This window comes from Marmota monax, unplaced genomic scaffold, assembly GCF_021218885.2.
Source record: "Marmota monax isolate L192 unplaced genomic scaffold, Marmota_monax_Labrador192_F-V1.1 WCK01_AAM20220418_F8-fsc00071, whole genome shotgun sequence".
In the NCBI taxonomy this organism is placed as follows: Eukaryota; Metazoa; Chordata; class Mammalia; order Rodentia; family Sciuridae; genus Marmota; species Marmota monax.
The window spans coordinates 6,707,373-6,733,108 of NW_026695217.1; the positions used below are offsets into that span (position 1 = coordinate 6,707,373).

The 25,736-nt window shown below is 53.0% G+C and overlaps 1 long non-coding RNA gene across 7 annotated transcripts in view; it reads left to right on the plus strand.

The window, feature by feature from the left end:
* Nucleotides 1-23,827, plus strand: part of LOC124084758 (uncharacterized) — a 54,363-nt gene extending 30,536 nt beyond the window's left edge. For 6 of the 7 annotated variants that reach the window (XR_006849215.2, XR_006849218.2, XR_009225650.1 and 3 more), the window contains 2 exons: nucleotides 9,936-10,118; nucleotides 17,287-23,827. This is a non-coding gene — a long non-coding RNA (uncharacterized LOC124084758). The remainder of the gene's footprint in view (nucleotides 1-9,935; nucleotides 10,119-17,286) is intronic. The other variant, XR_009225651.1, reaches the window with a different exon arrangement.
* The last annotated feature ends 1,909 nt before the right edge of the window (nucleotides 23,828-25,736 follow it).

A 25,736-nucleotide genomic window follows, 5' to 3' on the forward strand; every position in this document is an offset into this window, starting at 1 on the left:
CCTCGCCCAGGGGTGCAGGCAGGAGCATGTCCCGCTGAAGGCAAAAGCTGCAGGAGGGTGAACCCATGTTGTCCCATGTCCCCAGGTGGCAGCCGTGTTGCTGAGGACACCGTGTAGGGGAGCACCACCTCCTCCCAGGCCACCTGCCCACTGAGGTGCAGACATACTCCTGATTTCCTCTGAGACAGGGTAAAGCGTGGGTTGTTAGGACATTTCTTAATTGCAGGGAGACCACATGGCAAACTCCTAGAGGCAAGTATGTGGCTCTGTGTCCTGGTGATGGTGACGGGGACTAGGCTGCCTGGGGCAGCGGGCCTCGGTGCCTACGGCTCTATTCTGGATGTTCTGCGAGTGCGCTTACTGCGAGGTCATGGAGGAGAGCGGCTGGCAGGACAGAAACGATCCCGGTAGAGTTTTTCAGGGTTAGAAGGAACAGAGGTCCCAGAAGGTTGAGTGGAAACTGCATCTGGTGTGGAGGAGGGTCCGGATCCACCCTCATGTCTGACAGCTCCATGCCTGGGGTGGGGAGCACCCGTGCTTGACCAGGTGTGAGTCAACTTGGGGACGTGGTTCCTGCAGGGAGGGGCAGCAGGCAGCAAGTAGGTGGCCTTGGGGGTCCATGCTAGGAGCCTCTGCTGGAGGTCTTGGGAGACCGCTGCCTGCTCCCAGGGGAGTGGCAGTTCTCTGTGGTCTGAGTCCCAGGTGACACCCGCCTAGGAGGATGAAGGGTGCTGGGAGGGAATTCCCTGTGTATCTTCTCCCACCAGGTCCCAGGGAAAATGCCCAGGGAGTAGTGAGCATGAAGGTGAGGGAGGAGGAGGCGAGCTGCCCAGGAAAGTCAGAAGTGAGGGCTATGCCAGGCGGAGGCACAAAGGGAGTCCCGTGGCCAGGCAGACAGGAGATGGGAGGCCGAGAGGGAGGCCAGCGGGCTCCAGGACAAAGAGGGTGGGAAGAAGTGTGAGGCAGGAAGTGCTTCAGGCTCTCAGGTGGGGAAAGGCTGCCTGCTCTGCAGAGGAGCCTGGAAACCAGTAACAGGATATGGAGGGGCCAGGAGAGGAAGGCCTGCCTTCCTCAGGGAGGGAACAATGGCCATTCTTCCATTGAAGGCTGACATGCCCTGAGAGAGGAAGGGCCTGCCAGGAGGGAGGGCCAGTCAGGGGACAGGAAGGAAGGGGCCAGAGCCTGCACCGACCAGAGGAAGGCCAGAGGCCCCTGCATTGCATTTGGAACTCAATACACCCGCCTCCAGAGCACCAGGCAGCCGGCAAGGTCCCCATGGCCATGGCGTCACTGCTGTGGCTTTCCCAGGAGCCCTGCCCCTGCTCTTCCCTCCCCTTGGCCTCTTCCAGGACCCCAGGTTCCAGCCTTGCTAGGGCATCCTGAGGCTGGTCGAGGCCAGGGTCTCCCACACCACCTGCTGGGTTCTGAGACTTCCCATCTACACACACGGGAAGAAGGAGCTCCCAGCATAATAAAGGAATCGGGCCAAAGTAATCAAGGCCCCCAGCCCCCCAAGGCGCCCGTTTCCAGGACAATCAGGGCTGCCCACTGAACAACACTTGCTCAGTACAAAGGAAGTGCATGACGGGTCCAGGGGAAACATCTGATTGTTGGGCACACAACAATGGACGGGTGGACTGAATGGCACTCACATGTGAGGTTGCTGTGCCGAGCAGCCCTTCGGAATCCTAGAGAGCACCGTGGAGTGGCATGGGGCGCTCCCACTGAGGACTGAGAGGTGTGGCCTTCACACTCAGTCCTTCCCTTGGGGCTGCGCTCTGTGGGAGTGACTCACACACTTCATGCCTCACCTGCCTTGGCCTGGTTCCCCATCCCCTCGACAGGAGGTGGGCCCTTTGTCAACAGCAGCGGGTGGCACCATGGACTTCATTTGGCATGAGATGAGGATCAGGGGGCCAAGGTAGCTGAGAGGAGGAAGCAAAAGAAGGGCTAGGGGACCTCAGGGAAAGCAGGCCTGTCATTTGCCAAGGACTGGATGTTTGTGACCCCTTCGCCCCAACCCCCAGTGTGACTGTATTTGGAGAAAGGGCCTTTGTCATGATGCTCAAGGATAAAGGAGGTCATTAGGGTGAGCCCCGATCCAATAGAATTAGTGCCCTTCTGAGAAGGGACAGAGAGAGCTCTCTCTCTCCACTAAGCAAGGACTGAGGGAGAAGGTGGCCCTTTGTGAGCAGGGAAGGAGGTCCCCACTAGGAACCAGCAAGCCAGCGCTGTGGTCTCTGCTTCCAGTCTCCAGACCCACAGTGTCCCAAGTAGCTGGGATGTGGTTGTTGTGCCTGCCCTGGGGGACTTCAAACCTGAAAGACTGAAGAGATGAAACTCTCACTGCATGTTCTCACTTCCAGGTGGGAGCTGGAAGGTGGTCTCAGAAGTGGAGGGCAGAGTAGTGGCTGTGGCATCTGGGGACATGCTGGGGAGGAGGAACATGGAGAGGGTAGTTCCTGGGTACAGGCACGCAGCCCTAGGGGAGGAACGACTTCTAGATTCCAAAGCAGGTAGGTAACTATTGTTGGTAGCAATGTATGGAACGTTTCAAAATGGCTAGTAAAGAAAGATTTTGAATGTTCCTGACACAAAGAAATGATCAATGTTTCCGGTGACAGACATGCCAAACACCCTGACCTGCACCTTCCACACTGAGGATGTTGAAATATCACCCTGCACCTGGTAATCATGTACAATTACTAGGTGACAATTAAAACTATTTTACAAGAAGGGTCAGGAAGTTTCAGGGGAAAAAGGTCCTTCAAGGCCATCTGAGACATTGCCTGTCCAGTTGACAGCAGCCCTCCCAAGGCCCACAGAGCCTCCCCAGTCCACTCAGCGTGTTGTGCTGACTTGGTCTTGTTGGCACAGGCGGAGGAGCAGAGGCTCCGGACACCTGCACCCTTCTCAAGGCTTCGCCCTGTCTCTATGGGGCCCCTCACCTGCAGGCGTCAGTGGGTGCCACTCCATCCCGGTCACCAGTAGGGGCTGTGTCTTCTGGCCGGTGGTCAACAGCAGGAGAGGTCAGCTCTTCATGAACCAGGCCCATCTTCATGCAAATGTGTCTGGGAATAGCAGGGAGCAGAACTGCAGGGTATTTGTGGCGGAGAGAAGTGGGGCTGCTGGGGAACAGATGCTTTATTGGGCTCCTGTGGAGCACCAGCTGCTCCTCTAATGTGTCCACTTCAGGCTTTCAGTGGGGAGCGACTGCTCCATAAGTAGCAGGCATATGAGCCAGGCATGGTGGCCACGCCTGACATCCCGGTGACTCGGAGGCCGAGGTAGGAGGATGGCAAGTTCCAGGCCAGCCTCGGCAACCTAGGGAGACCTTGTCATGGGATAAAAGTTGAAAGGGCTGGGTGCAGCTCTTGGTAGGTTGCCCTGCAGTCTCCAGTGCTGCGGCACGAGGAACAGGCACGGAGCAGGGTGTCACTGTGCCTGGGGACCTGCCAGAGCCCACATGCCTCTCCCAGTGACACCTTTGTGCCTGGCCCTGGGCGCCTTCTCATTTTCTCTAAGTTTTATAATCTTTTCCTTTTTTCTTTACTTTCTATTTTGGAGAAAAGTCCTACCTCAGGAAAGTTGCAAGACTATTTAGAGGCGCAGGTTTCCTCCTCTTCTGGGCAGAGACATTACTGGTAGCTTTGTCTGGGCAGCTTGAGGTCCAGCTGTAGGCATTGCAGCCCCCAGGTAACTCCATGCTCTCTTCACCTGCAATCCTGTCGTCTCTTCGGGGCCCATAGTTATGGCTGCCCAGATGTCCCAGGGCCACGATTGCCCCAGGGGATTTGCTTATCTTGTCTCTTTAGCCCTCTTTATCTGGAACAATCAGTAGCCTTTCCTGGAAGTTCATAGCACTGATTCTGGGATTGTGCGGATCTGAAGAGGGAAGCAGAGTAGCGGGACTGCCAAGAGTGACCAGTGGACATTTGTGGGGAGCACGGGTCAGGCTCAGGAGGGGGCTTGGGGCTAGGAAGGAGGTGTGGACATAAGGCCACAGGGAATGACTGTTGGAGAGGTCTGAGGAGGGCCACTGCTCCCATCCATGGGCTAGGCCTGAGCGTGGCCAGCAGGTAGGCAGCTGGGGTGGGGAGGACAGAGCAAGGTAGTGCTAATGGAACTACAGTGGCCATGTCTGTCACAAGAGATATTGGTGACCTCCACAGGGAGCTGCCCTGTGCCTGGGCTGTCCCTTGGATGAGGTGAAGGAGGAGTCAGGAGTCCTGGTGTGGAGGTGCCCAGCAGCGGGTGGTGTGAGCGTCTGCAGAGCCTGTGCCCCTCTTGTGCACACATCCGCCTTGGTTGCACGAGCCCTTGTGCATCCCACAAACGCCTCTGCACTCCTGTGAGGGATCTGGTGGGAGCAGGATGGTGGACGCAGGCACGACAGCACTCCAGGCCGCAGCCCTGGCTCTGCCCCATGGCACCCATCCCACCTGCTCCTGGTGACTTTTCCCTGTGAGCCTGCAAGCTTCCGTCTGTCCACTGTGGCATGTCACTAGAACTGCCTGGAGCCTGGCATGGAGTCCTCACAACTGACAGAAGAGGTGAACCCGGCTCTGCTCTTTCAAAGCCGCTGAAGTTCTCCCTGGAGATGACCTGGACAGTTAGGTTCCCACTTGAGACACTGCTGAGTCCAACCACCTTCAATGGTGACGTTGTCTCAGGATAGACTGTTCTAATAAAGGGGGGGATTCAATTCCAAGTACAGATGACCCAGTATAATCCAAAATATCATGAGAGGAGTTTATTTCCTCACATAGACCAAGTCCAGAGCAGCCACTAAGCCCTCGGGGACCTGGCTCCTTCCATACACTGCTCTGCCCATCCTTGGGTGTGGTCTCATCCTCTTGTGCCAGGCTTTCAGTGGGGAGCGACTGCTCCATAAGTAGCAGGCATATGAGCCAGGCATGGTGGCCACGCCTGTCATTCCAGTGACTCGGAGGCCGAGGCAGGAGGATGGCAAGTTCCAGGCCAGCCTTGGCAACCTAGGGAAACCAAGAAGGAGACTCCACATTTCAGGCCAGTGGGAGGGGGGTGACAAAGAAGCAGCTCAACATGCAGCCACAGGACCTTCTGTGTATACCCCACCATCTGTTAGCTTCTCCCGTGGTGCAAAGGAGGCTGGGAATGCCATCTTTTCTCTGGGTGGCATGTGCCCAGGGAAAAGGCCTTGCTCTGGGGAGCAGTGGTCTGGCTTTGTCTGGCCACCAGCAGTCCTTGCCATAGCTGATTTGGGGAAGGCCTGGTGTGTCTTTCTTCTTACTCCCTCTTGTGCAGAATGGGATGGTGACCAGAGGCTTGGGCCTGGCACTCTTGGGACAGGGGCGAGGCTGGTCCACCTTAGCTTTTGCTAGAAGTGGGGCCAGTTGGTGGTGGTGCATTGTGATTGGCTTCCTCGTGTTAAGTGGCACCAGGCAGTCCATGATGCAGGGAAAAGGGCAGGCATCACCTAAATGCCTGGAAAAACCCAAACCAAATCAGCAGCAACCACCCCAAACCCGAGAAAGCTGGTTACGACCTAGGGGCCAAGGGGGGAAGGGAGGAGACCCGCAGCAGGGCCATGAGTCCGTCATGGCGACTCTCTGGCCTAGTCTGTGGCGATGTGATTGAAGAGTGCATTTACTATCAGTGGATTTTAAATCTCCTTTTAAAAGCGTGAGTCTCAAGGGAGTGTGTCAGAGGCGGGCAGCTGCTCCCCAGAGGGCAGTTTCCAACTTACTGTGGCTGAGCCTATTTTGTTTTATTAAAGAAGGCCAGCTGAACCTGCCTCTGTTCTCATGCTGTGGACTCAGAATGCAGAAAGCAGAGCTGCCTCTGCAGAGCCCAGCCAGTAGGATGCCAACGAGGGACCATCCTCGCTCTGAGCCCTCACTGCCTTCTGGACTCCAGGTGGACCCTGAGGGTGGGGGAAGCAAAGGCTGTGGGTAAAGGAGGGGCAATGTGCTCCTGTTTGAGCAGATTCCACCTGAAGATGAAATGCTTGTATTCATTCAAGGCCCCTCCGTCCCCGGCCTGGACGCTCCGTTTCGGCCATTGCACAGGACCTCCATGCATGAGTATGTGCCCATAGGCTGGGCCTCGCAGGGCTGGAGCTGGTTTTTAGCTGTGTCTGCTTCTGTCTAAGCCCTTATGTGTGCGGCGGGCCAGAGAGGCAATGTAGGACACTGCGTAAATCCACCGGGGAGTGAACAAATCCAAAGCCAGGGCAGCCGCTGATGTGCAGGGCACACTGCATTCTAGTCCTGGGCACACAGGCCTCGGGCATCCAAGGCAGCCATAGAAGGCAGGGCTGTGTTCTCGCCTCTGGGGTGAAGGGAGGGAGCTGGGAGACTCTGAGTGACTTGTCTGCTGGTCCCTGTGTGATGGAGGTGGGATCAGGATGGGGCAGTCTAGAGGGGGGCAGCTGGCATCATCACCGCCAGTGGATGCTTGTGCAGGACAGGAAGGTGCTCCCTGGTACAGGCGGGGAGCCCTGGGCTTGGATGGGAGTACAGAGCAATGTCCCACATAGTTACCTCCACACGCCACAAGCCAGCCAGTGGGGTCAGCCGCCCTCCCTTTAAACATGGTCACTGTGGATGGCGAAGATCCTCAACTGGCTCAGCCCCTGCTCTTCTGTATCTTGCTTTTGCCAAGGCAATAGTAGCCCTTTGGCTTTGGGTCTGAGTGAAGATGCACCTCCTCAGAGGGGGTCTCCTGTCCCAAGCTCTTTGCTGTGAGGCCACATCACCAGCATTACTCAGGTCACTTTGACCTGCCAGCTTTTTTATGTCTGTTTACCAAGCCCTAGAGAGGAGGAGCCACGGTTGGACTCTTCCCTCATGTGGCACTGACATGACCATGAACTGCAGCATGGTTTCTCTGGTCTCTTGGCAACCCGCCGGCTGCCCTGGTACCACTGGGCTGTGGACATGGCAGGTGTGTTCCTTGGGAGATCATCAGTCTAGTGGTAGCAATGGGAGGGCCCCAGTGACACTGTGATCTCCATCCACCTTGGGAGTAGCCGATGGGGTCCATTGAGGTGAGCTGAAGCAGGGAGCAGGTGATGCGTGGATGAAGCTTGGGCTTCTGGAGGCAAGGGACACACAAGGAAGGGGACAGTCCAGCCACAGTAGGCAAGGAGGTCCAGGCTGTGGTGCCGGGTCTGTGAGTGTGTTCAGTCCCGTGGGGATCTGCATTCAGTGTGCCTGTCTAGCTTGACTCCATTGGTAGCCTTGAGCAAGTGTCTTACCTAGCACTGGGAGCCTGGCCTGTGTCCTGACTGTGGCTTCCTGGGCTTCCATGACCCAGCCCCTGAGCAGTTGCTGGTCCTCTTGATGGCCTGGCTCCAACACTTGGAGCCTAGTCATTGGTGCTGTCCTTCAGTCCTAGACCTTTCCCAACCCTCGCCCCCATCTGTCCTCCGATTGCCCCCGGCTCCCTGGACTGAGCCTCCTCCAGTTTTTCTCGGTCACTACCCTGTCTCATGAAGGGTCCTGCCCAGCCTGGGCTCCTGTGGCCTGGTGTCTGCTGAATTGCACTGAGCCTGGCAGTGGGAAACAGATTGATGATCGCACATCTTCCAGGCCCAGGAAGCAGAACCAGCCATGTTCGTTTTGCTACAGAGGAGGGTAGTGTAGCGTGGAGCCCAGGGCTCACTCGCTATGTGCTGTTTTGAATCTGAGTTAGAGTCAAATTTGTCTCTGATTATCTGGGTGAACTCTTTAACTATTTGTTTGTAATACCACCAACTATTTCCAGATGTTAGCGCAGCATGTATACCGTGCCACTGAGGGTGGAGGGGTTAGTGCTGAAACCATTTTTAATATAAGAAAAATGCATATGGAGAAATTAAATCCCCTACTAAAGATCCGGCATTGTTTACCCACCACAGGTTTTTTCTTGGCTGGAACACATCTGTCTCCCTCTTATTCCAGCTGCTCCCGCCAGCTCCAAACACTGGGATTACCCGATTCCTCTCTGGTGGTTCAGTGATCTGGCATCTAGAGACCAGCAAAGGCAATTTCAGAGTTCTACTAACTCCCATATGGAAATAAGTGATAGTCTCATGGGGTCACCATGAAGATGAAGGGGGGCAGCAGACAGAAAGCACCTGCGATGGCACCTGGCTCCTGCTCAAGTTTTGGTGAAGACCAGTTTGTCTTTCTCCTTAGGAAGACCCATTTTCTCAACACCTGCACTAGAGACCTTGCTGCCTCTGATGTGGGCTTATCTATGGCTGATCCAGAGTCCAGAGATTGGGTAGAAAGAACAGGCTTGTGGAGCTGGGAAGACATGTGTGTGAATCCTGGTTTGTGTCTTCCTCCCCGGTGGCCTTAGGTGCAGCAGCTTGGCTGAGTGTCAGGGCCTTCATTTGTAAATGGAGAACGTCCTGCTGAGAACACGGGCCAATGGTGAAGTATTGCACAGAGATTGCTGTTATCACTGTGTCTGCCACCAATTTTGGTAGTAATTTGTCACCAGAGCATCGTATTCTCAGGTATCTTCATGGGTGCTATGAAACTGCTGTATTGTGATGCCAATCATTCATTTATTCATCTAACTAATATGTATTGTGTGCTTGCTCTGCGACAGGCACTATTCCATGTGTTGGGAATGCAAGAGTCAGCAGGGCAAGCCTCAGTCCAATGGGTGTCACATTCTGGTGAGAGGGACAGACAAGAAACCCATAGGTCATGGAAGTCTCTGTAGGTGTAACAGGGGCTCAGAGATGAGTTCGTTGGAGAGACTCACAGTCTGGCTGGCATACCCAGGCTGGCAGTGAGACAGCAGTTCCTGGTCTTCTCGACCATTCAGCTTGTTCCTGGCGGGGTCTTTGTAGTGCCCAGCCTTGAGCAGCCTCCCTTTTTGACCCTAGGGCCTTCTTCTTCCCCTCCAGCCCTTTCCTGCACAGGCTCAGGGGCCTTCATTGCACTTTGGCCCCTGACTCCCAATCTACTCTCTTCCTGGAGAAGGAGGTTCCCGGAGCTTTGAGAGGAATGTTTAGCTGCTCTCCAGAAGCAGCTCAGGAAGCTAGATCATGCTTCTGGCTGTTAAGAAGCACTTTCTAGAGGATGGCCATTCTCCACCCCCAGATGGCTCCCTCACACCCCTGGCCATGCTGACTCTCGAGGCCTTGTTCCACCGAGGTGTGGAGCTACCACCATTGGGGCAGCCTGGTATCTCCCCGCTTTTCTCCACCTACTAGATTCTACCTACCTATGACGTCCACCTCAGCAGTAGAGAACGTGAGCTGATTCCCCATATCTCTGATTCTGGTGGTCCAAAAGCCCTGAGGTTTTGTTGGACACACAGCTAAAAGTGAGGTCTTCTTCTCTGCCTGGTGGACCATGTGACTGGGGACTCCTTCCTTCCTTCCTTCCTTCCTTCCTTCCTTCCTTCCTTCCTTCCTTCCTTCCCTCCCTCCTTCCTTTCTTTACCGGGGATTGAATTCAGGGGCACTCACCACTGAGCCACATCTCCAGCCCTATTTAGAGAAAGGATCTCACTGAGTTGCTTAGCGCCTTGCTTCTGCTGAGGCTGGCTTTGAACTCACAATCCTCCTGCCTCAGCCTCCTGAGCTTCTGGGATTACAGGTGTGCACCACCACGCCCAGCCTCCCCCTGCCTTTCTGGCTGGTATGGCTGTGCAGTTGGTGTCAGGACTTGGTTTTTTGGCAGAGTAACTAGTTGGAAGGTGCCTGGTCCTGGAGTTGGTGCAGCTTGCCCCACAGTCCTGGACCATGGGTGCTTGTGTAATCATCTCAGAGAAGCTGTGGATCTCCCTCTCAAAAGCCGCCGTTATTTGGGTTATAGGTCAGGTTAGAGACCCCAACTTGAGATCCGGGACATTCTTTCTGCTCTGTGAAGTCCTCCCAACCTGTCTCTCCAAAATATCTCCAAGGAATGTGATTCTGCCTCAGTGAAAGTGGTTCTGTGTCTCTGTAGGAGCAGACAAACCCTGGACAAGGCAAGCCCAGGAGCAGGAGCCTGTCTGCCCGAGAGCCAGCAAGGCCCCCTGACTTCATCCTGGTGCTTTGTGAGTGTCTGCCGGCAAATCCTGGGTGATGGAGAGTGATCCTGCTCCTTATGGAGAGCAAAGACTCCAAAGCAGCACTGTCCAGGAGCAAGGTAATGCAGAGCACGTGTGTCATTTCAAATTCCCTACTAGCCACATTAGGAAAAAAGAAGAAGAAGAAGAAGAAGAAGAAGAAGAAGAAGAAGAAGAAGAAGAAGAAGAAGAAGAAGCAGCAGCTAGTGAAATTAATTTTAGCCTTAGGTTTTATTTATATCTACACATCTGAATATTGCAATTTTCCTTAGTAGTCAACATAAAACTTATAACTAAGAATGTCTGACATTCTTTCCCCCCGGCTGTCTTTGAAATCTGGTATTTTGCTCTTAGGGCACGTCTCAGTTTGAACCGTGTGCTTGCCGGTCACTGTGGTGAATGGCTGCTGTCTTGGACATGGCATACACGGAGGGCCCAAGGCCCTGGAAGGGTGGGGAAGATGAGGATGGGCCTCATGGGGGCTCAGCTGTGAGGCTGAGACAGGAATCCTCCTTTGAAGCCAGGTTCACAGCACTCGCTGGGCACAGGGATCTGTGATTCGTGGGCTACGCTGTCTCTTGGTCACTGCTGAGCGACTTGGATATAGAAGGTGTGTTTGGGAAGAGCCGTGAATAGAAACCAGGCTGTGGGTGCATCTGTAGAGATGCCCAAAGCCCACCCCCTGACCTGCCACCTCCACCTTAGTATACATAGGCTCCATTTCTAAAGAGCAAGCCCCTCTCAACCTTTGCCCGGAGGTATGGTGGCGTGGGGCGAAGAGGTAGGTCAGGAGCACCCAGGTCTGGCTTTTCACCTCTGCTGCCCGAGTGGCCCTGGCTAAGCCGTTTCAACTCTCTATGCCTCAGTTTCCTCAGGAGGCCTCCAAGAGCAGCCTAGTGGGCACAGAACCAGCTCTTCAAAAGAGGCGATTTGCAGCCTGGTGACGATGAGGGGCTCATGGACCAGCTCTGATGACCTGGGTGCAGGGGGAAGGACACTGCAGGCTCCGTGGAGGCACCCAAGGGAGGACATTATTCCTGGACCATTGCAGCAGCAGGGGTTTCCGTCCAAGGTACCTGGCCAGGAAAGGTTGGCCTTGGAGAAAGTGGCCTCAGAGCTTGAAGGAGGGAAGGGCGGCCACCACAGGGGCGGAGCAGAGGTGGTGTCATCCAGAAGACAGCCGAGGAGGGGACCTTGCCTTTCCTCCTCTCAGGGAAGCCCCTGTGGTGCTCTGGAGTCTGCAGGGGGTTCTGAGTAAATGGGGCACAAAACACTGCAGCAGCCCCCTCCCCCTCGCCCCCCAGGAGGGGGAAAGTCTCAGCCGTTACATGGATCCCTTGAGGGGAAGGGAAGCAAAGAAGGCCTGAAACCCCCTTCAGGCCTCAACTTTTTATCTCAGGCTGAACTCTTCTTGGCCGTCGCTCGCCCAGGCAGCAGCTGTGGTCTCTACGTGACTGCATGCAGTGATCCAGCCATGAGGCACTGGGGCTGCTCCTGCTGGGGCCCCTGTGGAGGAGGCTTGCTGGAGGCCAGCTGGGAGGGGAGTTTAGGAAGGAAACGGGTCTGAGTTCCAAAGCTTGAGGTTCCAGTCTCCAGAATATGAGAGCATCCCTGGAGTAGCAGAAGCCCAGCTCGCTGTGTCGGTCCTGAAAAGTTGAGTGCTGGAACTGCCAGATGGCTTCAGAAACTTGGGATTCTGTACTTGGGAAGTGCCAACCTTTCTGGAGGTGGCTGTGCTTTGGGGTGAGCAGTTGAGGAAATAAAAGAGGCCAGGGCCAACACCCTGCAGAAAACTGCTAGGCCAGCACTGCAAGAGGCTAGACAACCCCCAGGCCAAGTGCATCCTTGCTGGGGAGAGAATTTGCAGGGAGGAAGCGTGTCATTAATTGGACGGGGCTCCTTCTGTCTCCTACTTGTGGGGACAGCCAGATGTTTTTCCACATTGAAGGCTCGTCCACTAAAGACCCAGGCGAGCCTGCGTGTGTCCTGCTGTCTCTTAGTGGGGTAGTTTTCTTGGTGGCTCTGTGTAGAATGGAAGTGGGGAGTTTCCTGGGGGTGGGCATATGGTGTACACACGTGCTCAGCAGTGTTTGTGGGAAGGGTGCACGGGGGATGTCACGCCTGGCGAGGAGGAAGAGCCACTGGGTCACTCCTGTGTCCCTCTCTGACGCATTCTTAGGTAGTCTCATGAAGAGAACCGAAAGTCCATCTTTCTTGCCAGAGTCTTGCTGCTCAAATCCCTCAACTAAGGGAGAAAAATCCAATAAACTTGAAAAGCCTCCCCATCCTGGAGTGTCGGGGATTAGTGGTCATGCTCGACTTCGAATTATCCAAGGTGCAGATCCAGAGCTGAGCTGGCTGGGTGCAAGCAGGGTCCTTCTGCTTACTAGCTGTGAGGCCCCCAGCACTTCACCCCCTCCCCTTGCTGGACCTTAGTTTTCCTATTTGGAAAAGGAGGTGCCGACACCCTGAACCTGCAGCTCCCTGGATCAGGTGGAGCTTTGGACGTTGGTGGGTGTGTGGCCAGCGCTCCTCTGTGGGACCTGGGCTGAGGCTGTCCACACGATGTTCTTTTTGTCTTCCAGGGGAGCTGGTACTGGACTGGCATTCGAGGGCAGGAATCCCCGGGGAGACTTGGATTTGTTATAGAAACCCACCCTTCAACTTGGCCAGCCCGTTTCAAAATAGGGAGTTGACCCAATAGCTTTGGTGAATGCTCGTAGTTTAGACAGTGGGAGAGGCAGGAGAAGGCACTCCAGAGACAGCCTCCACAGAGGCTTCCGGGGCAGAGTCGGGGCAGAGTGGGGACAGGCGCCTTCCCTGGGGCCAGTGATGACACAGTTAGAGAATTTAAAGATGAGAAAAACCAACCAGCCTCGGAGACTACTGTTTATCATCGCCATGCAACAAGGGGTTAGTATCTGTGAGAGGATTTCCCTCTCCATGAAAAAGAATTTGTTCTAAGTTCTAAACAATTGATACAGTTACTGTTGAGCTGCTGAGTTTTAAGAAAATAAATGAGCTCTGTGGTGCCTTTTGATTACTTACTTATCCTTCAGGAGAAGTTGCATTCTCTGTGGAAAACAGCTGGCCCCCAGTCCGTGCTTGCTCAGTGACATGGCTCATTTTGAGAGTAAATTCATAATAGACTGGAACTTTCTCTCCTCACTTTATAGATAGTTCATCTGTCCACCTTCTCAATACAACATATTCTTTTTTTTTAAAGTGGGTGTATCAAAATTGAATGGAATATTATGCAGTTATCAACAATAAGAAGTTGGATCAGTGTATGATCTAATAGAGGACATATCATACAATGTCCAACATGCAGTGTTCAAGTAAGTAAGCAAGTTGCAGAACACTTAAAATATTTTAAAAGGTAGCATTTACATGTACTTACATGTGTGTACACACATGAAATTTGTACATGAGAAGAATCTCTCAAAGGACAGATAAACAATTTTGCAGACTTAAAAGGAGAATGATAGCACAGAAATGCAAAGACAAAGACCCAAACCACTTCAATTCTCTCATTCTGTCACTGCTTGGGGATTTTGTTTATGTTAAAAATTTAACACAGTGAAACAGAGTATGAATCAGGAGTGCAGCATTTTCGTCTGGTAAATGCAAATTTTGGTTCATATATTATTTTATTGATATTTTTAAACACTGGCATCTTTCTTTCTAAATTGTTTATTTGAAAGATAAAGAACGTATGTAGGGGGTGATGACTATTTCTGGTTATCGAGTGGCTCCTAGGTGAGTCATTTCTGCACAGGGGTGCGTGCCATGGTCTGCTCCGGTGTCCATACACTGCGCCGCTCACCTCTAATCAAAATTTGAAAATGCTCTGGGGCATTATTATCCCCACAAGATTTGCCTGGAGGAATGATATGACCAACACTGGCAAATCCATGGCAAATCCATTCTAGAAGGTTTTGAGTGATTTCAGGAGCATCCACTTTATTCCTTCCACCAGGGACATATTGTTCTTTTTTCTCACCATAGGAAACTCCCTATTTCCTGACCCTGAAATTCCTGGAAAAAACCTCTCTTATTCTAGAGTTGAGAGACTGAATATGCCGATGTGGTAGTGGCAGTTTCTTGGGATGCAGGGGTCTCAGCTAAAGGAGCAAGGCACCCGCTGGGGAAAGTGTGGAGAGGGAGGACAGCGGCTCGCCCCCTCCTCCTAAGGACCCGTGCCCCTTGGGTCCTGGGGGCTGCTCCCACGCAGGCCTGCCTCCCTTTCCTGGTGAGTCTTGCGCCCTAATCTACCAGGACGGCCTCTCCCCAATGCTTCCTGGGGCTCTGTTATTGGAGGGGTCTTCTGGCAGCAGAGCTCCCCCGCACAGCCTGGTGCAGGCACTTAGTGTGCTGAGTAGTCAGTGCACTGTGGCCCTGGCTGGGCAGGAGCCTGCGGCAGCCTGGGTCCAGAATTGGCTCCTAGGGACAAAGACAAGACTGTATCTGGCCATTTGGGAGGAATGGATGTTTTATATGCGGGCAAGAAGGTGGTTGGAACTCTCTCCTTTCCTGGTGACGAAGCTGTGTCGCCTCTTGGCTTTCTTGCTACAAAGGACTCGCAGCTGTTGTGGCGCTGTCCACGGGCCTTCTCTTGCACGGCAAGGCTCAGTGGCCTCAGCGTGTCTAGGAGGCCTAGGAAGACTGGCCTGTTTCCAGAGACACATGCTTTTGCTGGGGGTGGGGGTGGCAGTTTGCAGCAGTTGGCAGATGTGACCCTGGTGACATCCAAGCTAGTAAGGTCTGCTGGGGGTCATGGCTGTTGGTGAAACTGTCCAGGCCTCTTCTGCTGGGGCTTTGCGTCCTCTTCCCAAGTGTGAGAAGGCAGTCCCAGCAGGAAGTGTGGGGTTGACCAGGGACTTTAACAAATGTTGACGGATGGCTTTTGTGTCATTGCATGGGGCATGCAGGCCAGTGAGGAAAGTCCCTGCCAGGCCCCAAGACCCTGTGAATAAAAGCTGAAGGTGCTTCGAAGTTTCTAAAGTTGGTTATTTGAAGAAAAATGTGCAGCAGGGTCTTCTGTGTTTGTAGGGTGAGAGGATCGATTCTTTCTACACCACAGAGCCTGCCTGTAGCACCTGCCTCTAAAGTTTGCACACGGGAACATGAATCAAGCCTACAAGCAGTTAAATAAAATATGCTCTGTTCTCATATTTTACAAATCTAGGGGTTGGGGCTGGGGTTCAGTGACAGAGAACTTGCCTAGGATGTGTGAGGTGCTGGGTTTGATCCTCAGCACCACATAAAAATAAACAAACAAAATAAAGCTAAAAAAATATCTATAGTCACATATTTTTTTCATATATTTCAAGACAAAACTGAAAAATGTGTAAAGCTGTAGTTTTTTACATGACCCAAAGCGGGCAGATATCAAAGATGACTGAATTAATTATTAAATGTCCTTTTGTTCTATTTGAATGATGAACAAGATAAAGATACACATAATTTATAATTACTCTATAGTTCTCTAAATTAATTTTTTGCCTTCATTTCATCACAACCACAAATCCTGTCATTAAAAATGAACATTTTCACATAATTTTGTTCTATTTATAACAATGAGCTAAGGGATTTTTTTAAAAAAATGTTAATGTATTTGAAATATGCACAATTTAAATATATTTTTATCACAAATGTGAAAGTATATGTAAAAACATAAAAAATGTATTTTCTCATATATATTTTCAAAGAGAGTTATTTTTTTCTTATAAAACATTAAAACTGGAAAGGCAAAAGTACAAATTAGCATTAATAAATGTCAAAAAGGTAGATGAAAATTATTTAAATAAAACTGGATTTTAAATGTTAATTTATGAAAAGTAAATGAGATCTTATTAAATATCCTTGTAAATAATACCTCCCAATTCTAGCATTCGGTTCCCACCCAGCCACTGACATAAATTGGCATCGCCCAATGTCTTGCCCTTGGACCTACATGGCTACCAGTTCAGAAATCATGGGAACCGTGGAAGTCTGCTCCACACTCCTCATGGCCACGCCACCTGTGATTGTCACGACGCCGTGTGACTTCCCGCATCTCCAGGAGCAGTTAGAGCAGCAGCTCTCCTGGATGGTTGAGTTATGCAAGTGTCACTTGCTCCTCCTTCCTGCCACCCAGTGAGAAGGCCAAGGGCTCCTGTCTTTCCTCCTCCCTGTGTTGGGTTAGCTGCTCAAGTCCCCTCCCCTCCTGGGCCACCGTCCCGGGGGACATCAACAGTCCTAGTATGACCTGCAGAACTCTGGGGCACTTGGAGGCAGTGAGGCTTTCTTTTTCATTCCAAGACCAGGCACAAAATGTGGAGATGGATGGGAGACGCGTTTCCTGGGGCCTGAGTGGCCATGGTTATGGGGGTGGATGTTTAGGGTTAAGAATGCCCAGAGCCCTGGACCCCAGGCGACAGAGGGGCCGTGTGAAGTGGTCTGAACCTCGGGACTCAGGTCAGGTGTCCCTTGGCAGAGTCTTCTGGGCGTACTGACCACTCATCCCGGGTACTGGGGTGACTCTTCTTGCCTTCTGGTGTGACTTACCTGGCTCTGCAGGGCTCGGTTTCTGGATCAGCCATCCTCTATGGAAGAAGGAAATTTCTGAGAGTCCCAGCTGCCCGGGGGCTCGTTCCAGCCCTGGCCAGTCTTGGGGTGGTGCAGCATTGGAGCTGAAGCAAAGGTTGTGTGGACCTTGCTCTTCTAGTAGGGTCCTTCTCCTGAAGATGTGGGAAGTCACATGGCGTCGCAGCAATCACAGGTGGCCGTGAGGAGTGTGGAGTGGCTTCCCATGGTTTCTATGATTTCTGAACTGGTAGCCGAGTAGGTCCAAGGGCAAGACGTTGGGCGATGCCAATTTATTCTAATGCTAGAATCGGGAGGTATTGTTTACAAGGATATTTATTAAAATCTCATTTACTTTTCATAAATTTATATTTAAAATCCAGTTTTATTTAAATAATTTTCATTTACCTTTTTGACATTTATTAATTTCAATCAATGGCCAGTCTCGGAGTGGTTGCAGCACTGGACCTGAACAAAGGTTGTGTGGTCACCTGGGAGAAGTGGGTGCTCTGTGGTGGCAGGAGCTATGGGGTGGGCCTTATGTGTCTGTGCACTCCTCTCAGAGGCTGCTGCCCAGGTACTGTCTCAAAGCTGGACTTGATCCTTGGTGGGTCTGAGCCTCATCTGGCCCTCACTCCTGTGTCCCTGACTTCTCTTCCTATTTCTGTGTCTTTCCCTCAGATCCTGAGCTCCATCATGGTCTACTGCCTGGCAACTTCAACCGTATCCCTGATTCTCTCCTTGCTGGCCAGCTTTGCCCCAGTGGCTCCCCTCCTGCAAATAGGGCAAAAGGCATGGAGATGAGACCAGAGTGTCCGGCTCTGGGGGTTTGATGGACCGAGACAGACAAGTGAGCGTACAAGCAAACATTTTGAAAACGAGCGCATGAGTCAATGGTCAGGACTGGTGCACGTTGATTGGGGTGGATGTAACTGAAGGGTCACTAGTAGGATTTCCACAGCCAGCTGGCTCAGGGCCTCTCTGGTCACCCTGGGAAAGCCTTACTTTTTGAAAGGTTCCAGTCCTCTCTCAGTGAAAACACACGGGTGTGACAACACCCATGGTTCCCTGACCTCCACAGACTGAGGTCTGAGCCCATTGAAATCAGGTGTCTGAAGTCACGCAGAATGGCTTTCAGTGGTGCTGTGAGCCGACCGTTTCAGGGTACTCCTTCCTCCGATTTCACAGATGTGTCGGTTGGATTTTATTCTTAAGTGGCCTAAGCCAAAAGCATCTTCTCCCAGAAACAGCAGGTTCATTTCAATTCAATATTTCACTTTGGACAACTGCTTGCCTTCATTTAGCGCCGCATGCTGGGACTTGGTCTCCCCGGGCGTTCTGGCTTCCCTCCCGTTAGCGACGGTGGCAGCAGTGCAGACAGATTGAGGCCCCAGGAAGGCGGACCCCCCAACTGCGCGGCAGCAGTGAGCTGGGAGCAGAGGCTGTGCACGCTAATGGTTGTGAGTGCTGCTTTTCCAGCCATGAGCTGTCTATATCGCATTTGCGTGGAGACACAAAACATCTAACTATCAGACGAAGCCAGACGCAACACCCAGCACAGAGAGGACAGCGTCTTCTCCAGCTGTGTCTGGTGCCCGGGGTCACCGAGGGGAAAAATGACAATGCCTTGTGTGCTGGGTGGTGGGTGGCTACAGGATTTAGAGAAGTCTCTCTCACTACCCCAGGCAAAAAACCTTCGTTGTCCTCTGCCTGGGTAGATTACTCCTGCAGACACTGGTCTGAGTCTAGGCTGAGCCCAGTCTGCCCTGCAGGGCTTCTCTGGTACTGGGGGTTGCAAATGTGGAATTCTGGGGGCAGCTCTCCAGGCCCATGTGGAAAGAAGTGCTGAGACAGAACACAGAGGGCCCTGGAGGCCCGGGGCTGCAGCGCAGGGCTGGCCTCCGGCTTTTGTAGGTGAGGAGGGCCATCCTCCTGCAGCACAGGTGTGCAGTGGTCTTGGGGCCGGGCAGGTGGGCTTGTTTGCTCTGCTGCTTCCTGTGGACAGTGTCCATGGCTCTGGGAGGCTCTCTGCCATCACAGGTCAGGTTGAGCGGCTTCCAGCTCAGGGTATCTGGGTGTACGTGCCTCCTGAAAAGCCTTCTCTCCCTGGACTGGGAGCAGCTTCTTCTGCCCAGCAAAGGAAGTAGGTGAGAGGGAGGAAGACCCCTATGTGTGGCTGGTGGCAGTGGCTCAGAGCCACATGGGGCAGGGGAGACCCTGCTCTTACTGATCTCCTCCTTGGAGGGAAGGTATTAGGGCATCAAGAACATTCTTGCTGCTCAGACAGAGTCCTCTGGAGAAGGCGGCCCAGGTGGGTTAGGGTTAGGCACTTCTGTACTCTGGAGATGGGAGCCTCGTCTGTGATAGTTCTGACTAGGCTGCCTGTCACATCTGCACAATGGGAAGCTGGGCCAGAGGGTTTTACGGTCCACACTGAACTTGAGGTTCTGGGAGGGCAGTCAGAGTTTAGTTACAATCTTTGTTTTCCAGGAGACCCAAGTTCAAGTCCCATTCCCCAGTTTCTTGTTGCTGTGCAGCCTAGGACAAGCCACTCCCCTCTCTGTACTGTCCTCCCAGCACAGGTGGTTGGTATGAGGAGCAGTCTGGCTCACAGGGCTTGTCCTGGACAGTGGTTTCTTTCCCTACATCTCCTTTGAGTTGGCAGAGGCCCACAGACAACCAACCCCATCTCCGGAGCATAGACCTTGTCTACCGCATAGCCAAGTTTCCCATGCACTCCAGATTTGAGGACGGCCAGCTGCCGTGTAATTCAAATGAGAGCCCTGTTGCCCTTTGAGGACAAGCCTCATGTAAGGTCCACCTGTCACCTGAGTCTCTGTGGCCCAGCTCAGTGCATGGCCTCTGCTAGTGCTGAGACACCAGATGCCTATAGCCTCATGTCTGCCCTGCAAGGGGTGCTAGCCTATCCAGGGGCCACAGGGCTGGGTTTTCGACCAGCTCATGTGGTGCTGGCTTGTCTGCATGTGTCAGTGCTGAAGCCCTGTGAAGAACCCTCTCCTGCCCCTTCGATGCCTGCCCCAGTCTCCAGATAAGATGGGAAGGGAAGTGGACGAGGGACTCCATTCAGCCTGACCTCAGTTAACATTTCAGCTCTGCCAGGCATCAGCTGTGCATCACAAGAGAGGTCACTGAGCTCCTGAGTCCCAGCTTCTGGTCTGTAAAAGCGGGTGCTGATTCCCTTGGCAGGAGGGGTGTGAACAGCAAAGGCTGCCAAGTCTCTGCACATGGGAGGCATCGGCAGAAACATTTCTGTTGTTCAGAGCAAGGTACTTGTGCCCTGGACCAGCGTCATCAGCATCACCTGGGAACTTGTGAGCAAGGGAATTGTCAGACCCTCTCCCCATGTGCTGAGTTGGAACCAAAGAGATGGGGTGACGCCATGGATCTGACTGTTCACAGCCCTGCAAGTTCTACAGCATGGTAAGGCCAGAGACCTCGGACTTGGAGATATGTTGCAAACTTCTTCTTCCATGGTATTTCCTTGCCTGGTTCTGCTTCCTTCCTCCGAATGGGACTTGGGAGAGACTCCGAACTTGGGAGGGCAGTGAGTCTGGGCTGGATCTGTCAGCTGGGCTTGGATAATGTTTGCTGGATTGGAGGCAAGAGAAAGGGCAGTAGGACCCTTGGGTCCTGTCCTCCCCTGGGTGCAGACAAGGGCCTCTTATCTGTGCCTGTCTGGGAGGGCTGCCCCTCCTCATTCCCTGGACAGGAGTGTGCGGCTCCTGTGCAGTCTGTCTCCCCCTGCTGCCTGTCACCTGGGCACACTAAGGAGACACGATTGTGGAGGCATGCAGTGGGTGCTTGAACCCTTTGTGGGACATGAGAGGATGGGCACTCTGTAGAGTACTACAGAGCACTTCTGGGAGAAGCACAAGGGGACAGAGAGTGGTGATTCAGATGCAGGCCCAGCCTGGGGGCACTTGAGCTGTAGCCATCCCAGGTGTCCATCAATTCCACATGTGGGCAGCAAGCCAGGTGCTTTGAATGCAGAGTTAATAATTAGGTAAAATCAAACGGTCTATTCTTGAATACGAAACAGAGCAGCATAATGAACTTGTAAAACCTTTTAGATTCTTTTCAGCATGGTGACAAGTTTTTTTAAGTTGTTTTGAAGCTTCTTTTCTCGTGTGGTTTTTATTATGGTAAAATATACATAACATAAAATTTACCCTTTTAACTATTTTTACGTACATAGGTCTGGGACATTAAGCACACTCATGTAGTTCTGCAAACGTCACCACCATCCGTCTCCGGAACTTTTCCATCTTCCCAAAATGAAATTCGGTCCCCATTAAACACTAGCTCCTGTCCTTCCCTCTCCTTGGCCCCTGACGGCCACTTATTCCATTAAAGCCCTGACTGAGATAAAAGGAGGTGGTGGGAGGTTCTAAGAAACCCCTCCTTCAAGAGTATACTTAAGAACCCAGTTTTCTTGAGGCAGGACCTCTGCTTGACCTCCAGACGTGAGCACAGCACAGAGGTATAGACGTAGGCGGGAACGTTGGGCCCCTTTGGAATAGTTGCACATGCTTTATTTTGCCCTTGATGAAAAGAGCCGTGTTAAGTTTATAAAAGAGCACTTGCAGAAGAAGAAAGCCTTGGACCCAGCCATGGCCTTCCTGAGTTGTTGACAGCTGTTATTCACTGAAAACCTCCCTGGAAACAAAGAGATATTGCAGCATTGTTCAGCGTGGGTGTTTGAAGTGGCCTCCTTCCAGAGCTCTGCTGATGGAGGGGCCGGGTCTGGGCCAGGGCCTCGTGCCTCCTGCTTTCTTCCTATAGCTGCTGCAGCTTCGAAGGAGCCTGGGAGTGTCCTGAAGCAGTCCAACTTGCAGGCAGTCCTTTCTTCCACGTGCCTGTGACTTCCTGATGCTCTACTACTCCCTTCACAGGGCTGTGCTGCTTTGGCAGAGAAGCAAAGATGACAGGCACCTTCAGGACCCCTGCTTGTCGATGTCCCTGGGATATCACCTGAGTGCTAGGGTAGGAAGAATCTGGGGCACTTAAGAAAAACGGAAAGTGGCCATTTTTTTCCCCAGGAAGGGAGGTACCCACGTCCACATCCTGCATCTTCCTCTTTGTGAAATCCATGCTGCGGGCCGGCCCTGGATGCTGTCTGCAGGCCTGTCCCCGCTGGGTGCTGACAGCGTGGGCCCCTGTGCCTTGCTGAGTCATCTCGGGCTCACTTTTCCCACCAGTGCAACGGGGTTAATGACGCCTGCCCCGGCTGGGGACTCAAACGAGAAAACCTAGGTGAAAGTGACTTGAAACTCAGAAAGTGCCTTCCACGTGGCCTGTGGTGGCCTTGTGGCGGGCATCCCTCTGGGGGAGACCTGCGGAGCGGGTTTGGCAGGGCCTCCGGATGGGGTCTCTGGGGGGGGGAGCCCCTCCATCCCCCGGCTCACTCACCTCCATCCCCCCCACTCACCTCCCACGGGTATGATCATTTCCTACGTGGGCCCTGACAATGGAGGGGAAGCCCTTTGGAGAGGTCCGTCCGGGTAAGAGCAGGTGAGGCAGGTCCTGGACGGGGCTCCCAACTCACCCTGTGCTGTCACTGGCTTGGTGACACTTCCTCTGGGAGTTCTCCCAGGGGCAGACCACCTGTGCTGGGAGTGCTGGTTGAGCTGTCTCCCTGTAGACATCTACCTTTAGCCCAGGTCCTGGAACATGGGAGGTCTTCAACTAGCAGTGAGCACCCTAACAAATATCCTCATGGAACATCAGTCATCGTACCTATTTATAATTATTTACTTCTTTAAGATTAGTTGAAGAATAAGTTTTGGGGAGGAAAAAAAAACATGCCGCAAAAGTAGCATCATCAACAGTCTGGTTTCTCAACGTGCCACTGGTAGCTGGGTGGGCCCAGAGCCTGGTAGAAACACTGGTTCAGACCTGATCCAGACTGGCTGAGTCAGCATTTACTTTTCGGGTGTCTTCAGGGCCCTTGCAGATGAGGGAGAGAAGCTCGTGCAGGATGCTCTTCCCAGACCTGGGAGCAGCGGAGCTTGTGGATTCTCACCTCTGGGGAGACTCCCAGCCACAAAGCCAGGGATTTCCCAGCTCTGGTGGGGGGGTGCTGCCAAAAGGGGACACACATGCTCACGGCTCTGGGGGTGGCTAGGGACCCCTCCTTCACTCCTGCAGCGTGTAGGCCAGTGGCCTAGGAGGAGTGAGAACAACCCGCTGCCTTGGCTTTCTCTGGCCCCCTTGTCCTCGAGGGACCCTGGCTGACTAACACCTTTGCCCTGCCCAGGCGGAGATTTTGGTGCCCCATACAGGGAGATGTGCTAAGAGGCGACTTTGGCCTCAATTAGTCCCAGGCTCCAGATAAGAGGATTCCAGATCCTTACCCATGCAGGCAACTGCAGCCCTCCTAGTCTCCCTTAGACGTACCTGCCTTCTCTCCTGCTCCTGGGAACAGCCCTTGCACTCCAGTCTTGGGTGGATTGTGATTCTGCACTATTATTTTACCATGAGCTGAGGTCGGGAGAAGACTACTATTCCAAGTCTGGGCCCAGCTAGCCATTTATTCCATCAGTCCTTTTTGAGCACCTACTGTGTGCCAGGTGCTCAGCTGGGCACTGAAGACACAGCAGTCACCACCCTGGCCCTCATTCTCCAGGAAGACACTGGCAAATGATGGTTAAGAAGCCAAAATCAGCATTTTGCTCATCAGCTGCGTGACCTCTGGAACCTCTCAGGGTCTCGATTTCTTCAGATTTAAAATGGCAATGGACAGGTGGTTTCCCTGAGAGGGTTTCTGTGAGGAGGAAGTGCGTTAATGCACAGTGCCTGGCGATACTTATGCAGACAGGAAGGGGGCTGCTCAGGGACCAAGTGCTAAGTGTGAGCAACCCTCTGGGTCTCCTGCTATATTCTAAAACCCATTTGAATGCTGGCAGACTGTCCTTCAGCTGTCCTTTGGCACTCAGGGCCTGAGACCCCAGCTTCCCATCTGCTCAGAGGGGAATTTAGTCTCCTCCTCAGGTGGGAGTGAAGACTGACCGAGCCATGTAGACAGGTGTGTGGTGGTGCTCAGATCAGGGGTCCTGTCCTCCTCAGCTCTTGGGGAGGATCTCCATGTCTGAACTGGTTTCTCTAATCCTTGATTTATTGCCGTGACGGTGTTTGTTCTTTGTGAGTCCTTCTGCTTCAGCTTTGTGATGAATAAATCCTTGATCACAGTCAATTCCTCAAACAGAGCGACCTTGGGGCTGAATTCTTTGAACCTGTGTTTGGTTATGTCACCAAACTGAACAATGGGGTTTACAGCTGTCCTTCTCTGGACAAGGACATTTGACCAACTGTTTTTGCAGCAGGATTTGAGGAGGGTGAGGAGCATGTGATTCCATGTTTAAATAAGCCTATCTACACAAGGGGAGGAAGGGAGCCCTCTACATAGAGGGCAGTGGCACCCACCATCCCCAGGAGACCCAAGGAGAGACCCTGCCTGGGCAGAGGCCCAGATGCCACTGGCTATCCTGTGAGCAGGAGGCTGCTCTGGAGCCTTGGACTGCAAGGTTCCCGGGGTCCTTAAGTCATGCCACATGGTACCCTTCTGAGGCTCAAATCCCCCTCGAGTTCACTCAGCTGCCGCAGAGGCTGTGTCTGGACGCTTCTGAGGGCAAAGCTGTGGCCTGACCGTGTCCTTCCAGAAGTTCACATGTTGGAAACGAATCCCACGTTCACATGAGAGGACATTTGGAGCTGGGGCCTTTGTGGGTAAGGGAACCCCACCATGGCACTGCTGGATTTGCCAGAAGAGGAGAGGGCCCAGGCTGGATCGCTTGCCCTGTCCCCCAATGAGAGGGGCAAGGAGGTCCCCTAGATTCCAGCCCCTCACCCAGGGCTTCCACCCCCCAAAGCCGTGAGAAATGTTTCTTCTCTTCAGAAACTACCCAGTCGGTGGGATTCCACTGAGCCGCAAAGAGTACGTGAGACAGACACACAGCCTCCTGCCACAGCTGGGGTTGATCTACTCTTGATTTTTTTTCCCATGGATTTTTTTCAAGGCACAACTTACAATACAATGTGCAAGTCTTAAATACACAGCTGGGGGACTCCCTCCCACATCACTGTGTACCCATAGCCCAGATCAAGGTGGAGAACGTCATCATCAGCTTCCCCACCTTCCCAGGGAGCAGTCCCCACACACTGTCAGTTCTCTGATGCTGTCACCGTGGGTCAGCCTTGCTTGTTCTTGAGATCCAGGAAAGTGGAGTCAAGGTGACATTCATCAGCCTCTGGCTGATTCCTCTGGACTGAACACCCTCTGGCTCTGCCCACCCCTCTGGACCCCTTCAGCTCCTCTGCCTGGCTTCCTGGTCCCCTTCCTGGTCCTTGCTTGTCTGGTGGCAGGACCGTGGTAGCAGTCATGGTGACATGCCGTGAGGATGTGATGGCGTCCAAGGCTGTGTGGCAGAGTAGGGCTGCGGGCTTCGGTGTCTGGACTGGGAAGGCGAGGTCTAGACTAGGGACAAGGTAGGCTGCTGGGTTGACTGCAAGGCCAGCTCTGTGGCCTTGGGTAGCCTTTGACTTTGCTGGACTTGGGTTTGCCCTTCCCCAGAAGAAGGTGCCCTTTGATTTGGGGGCTCTTCCAGGTCCCTTTGACCCACAGCCTAATTCTTCATCTTCCCCTGCAGGTTTGTGGCTACAGCCTCTGCCATTTTGCAGTTCCCAAGGGCAAATGCTCAGGGGCAGGTGTATTTTTCACCCCCCTTGAAGTTCACCATTCTGCAGCCCACTTTATTTTATCCCCTCTGCTGGAAGGAAGACTTGGGCTCTCGGTGGGTGGGTCTCTATATAGAAGGTCCCAGAATTGGCTGCAAAGATGGTTTTGTTTGGAGAGTATTTTGATGTCTTGGTTCAGTAGTTTTAGAAAATATGAAGACACAGAAAGACCTGTATTTGGGATTCAGTTCAACAGGGGGTCCTGGAGCCACATAACAGGGAGGTGGGTAGGATATGGCTGAGCCACCACCCATGGTGACTGTGGGCCAGACCTATACTGTGGTGGAGTGGGGTTCTCATTGGTGACAAGAGTGAATGAGCCCTTTTAGGATCCTCGTGGTCATCAGATAACATGGCCATCGTAAAACCTTGGTGCA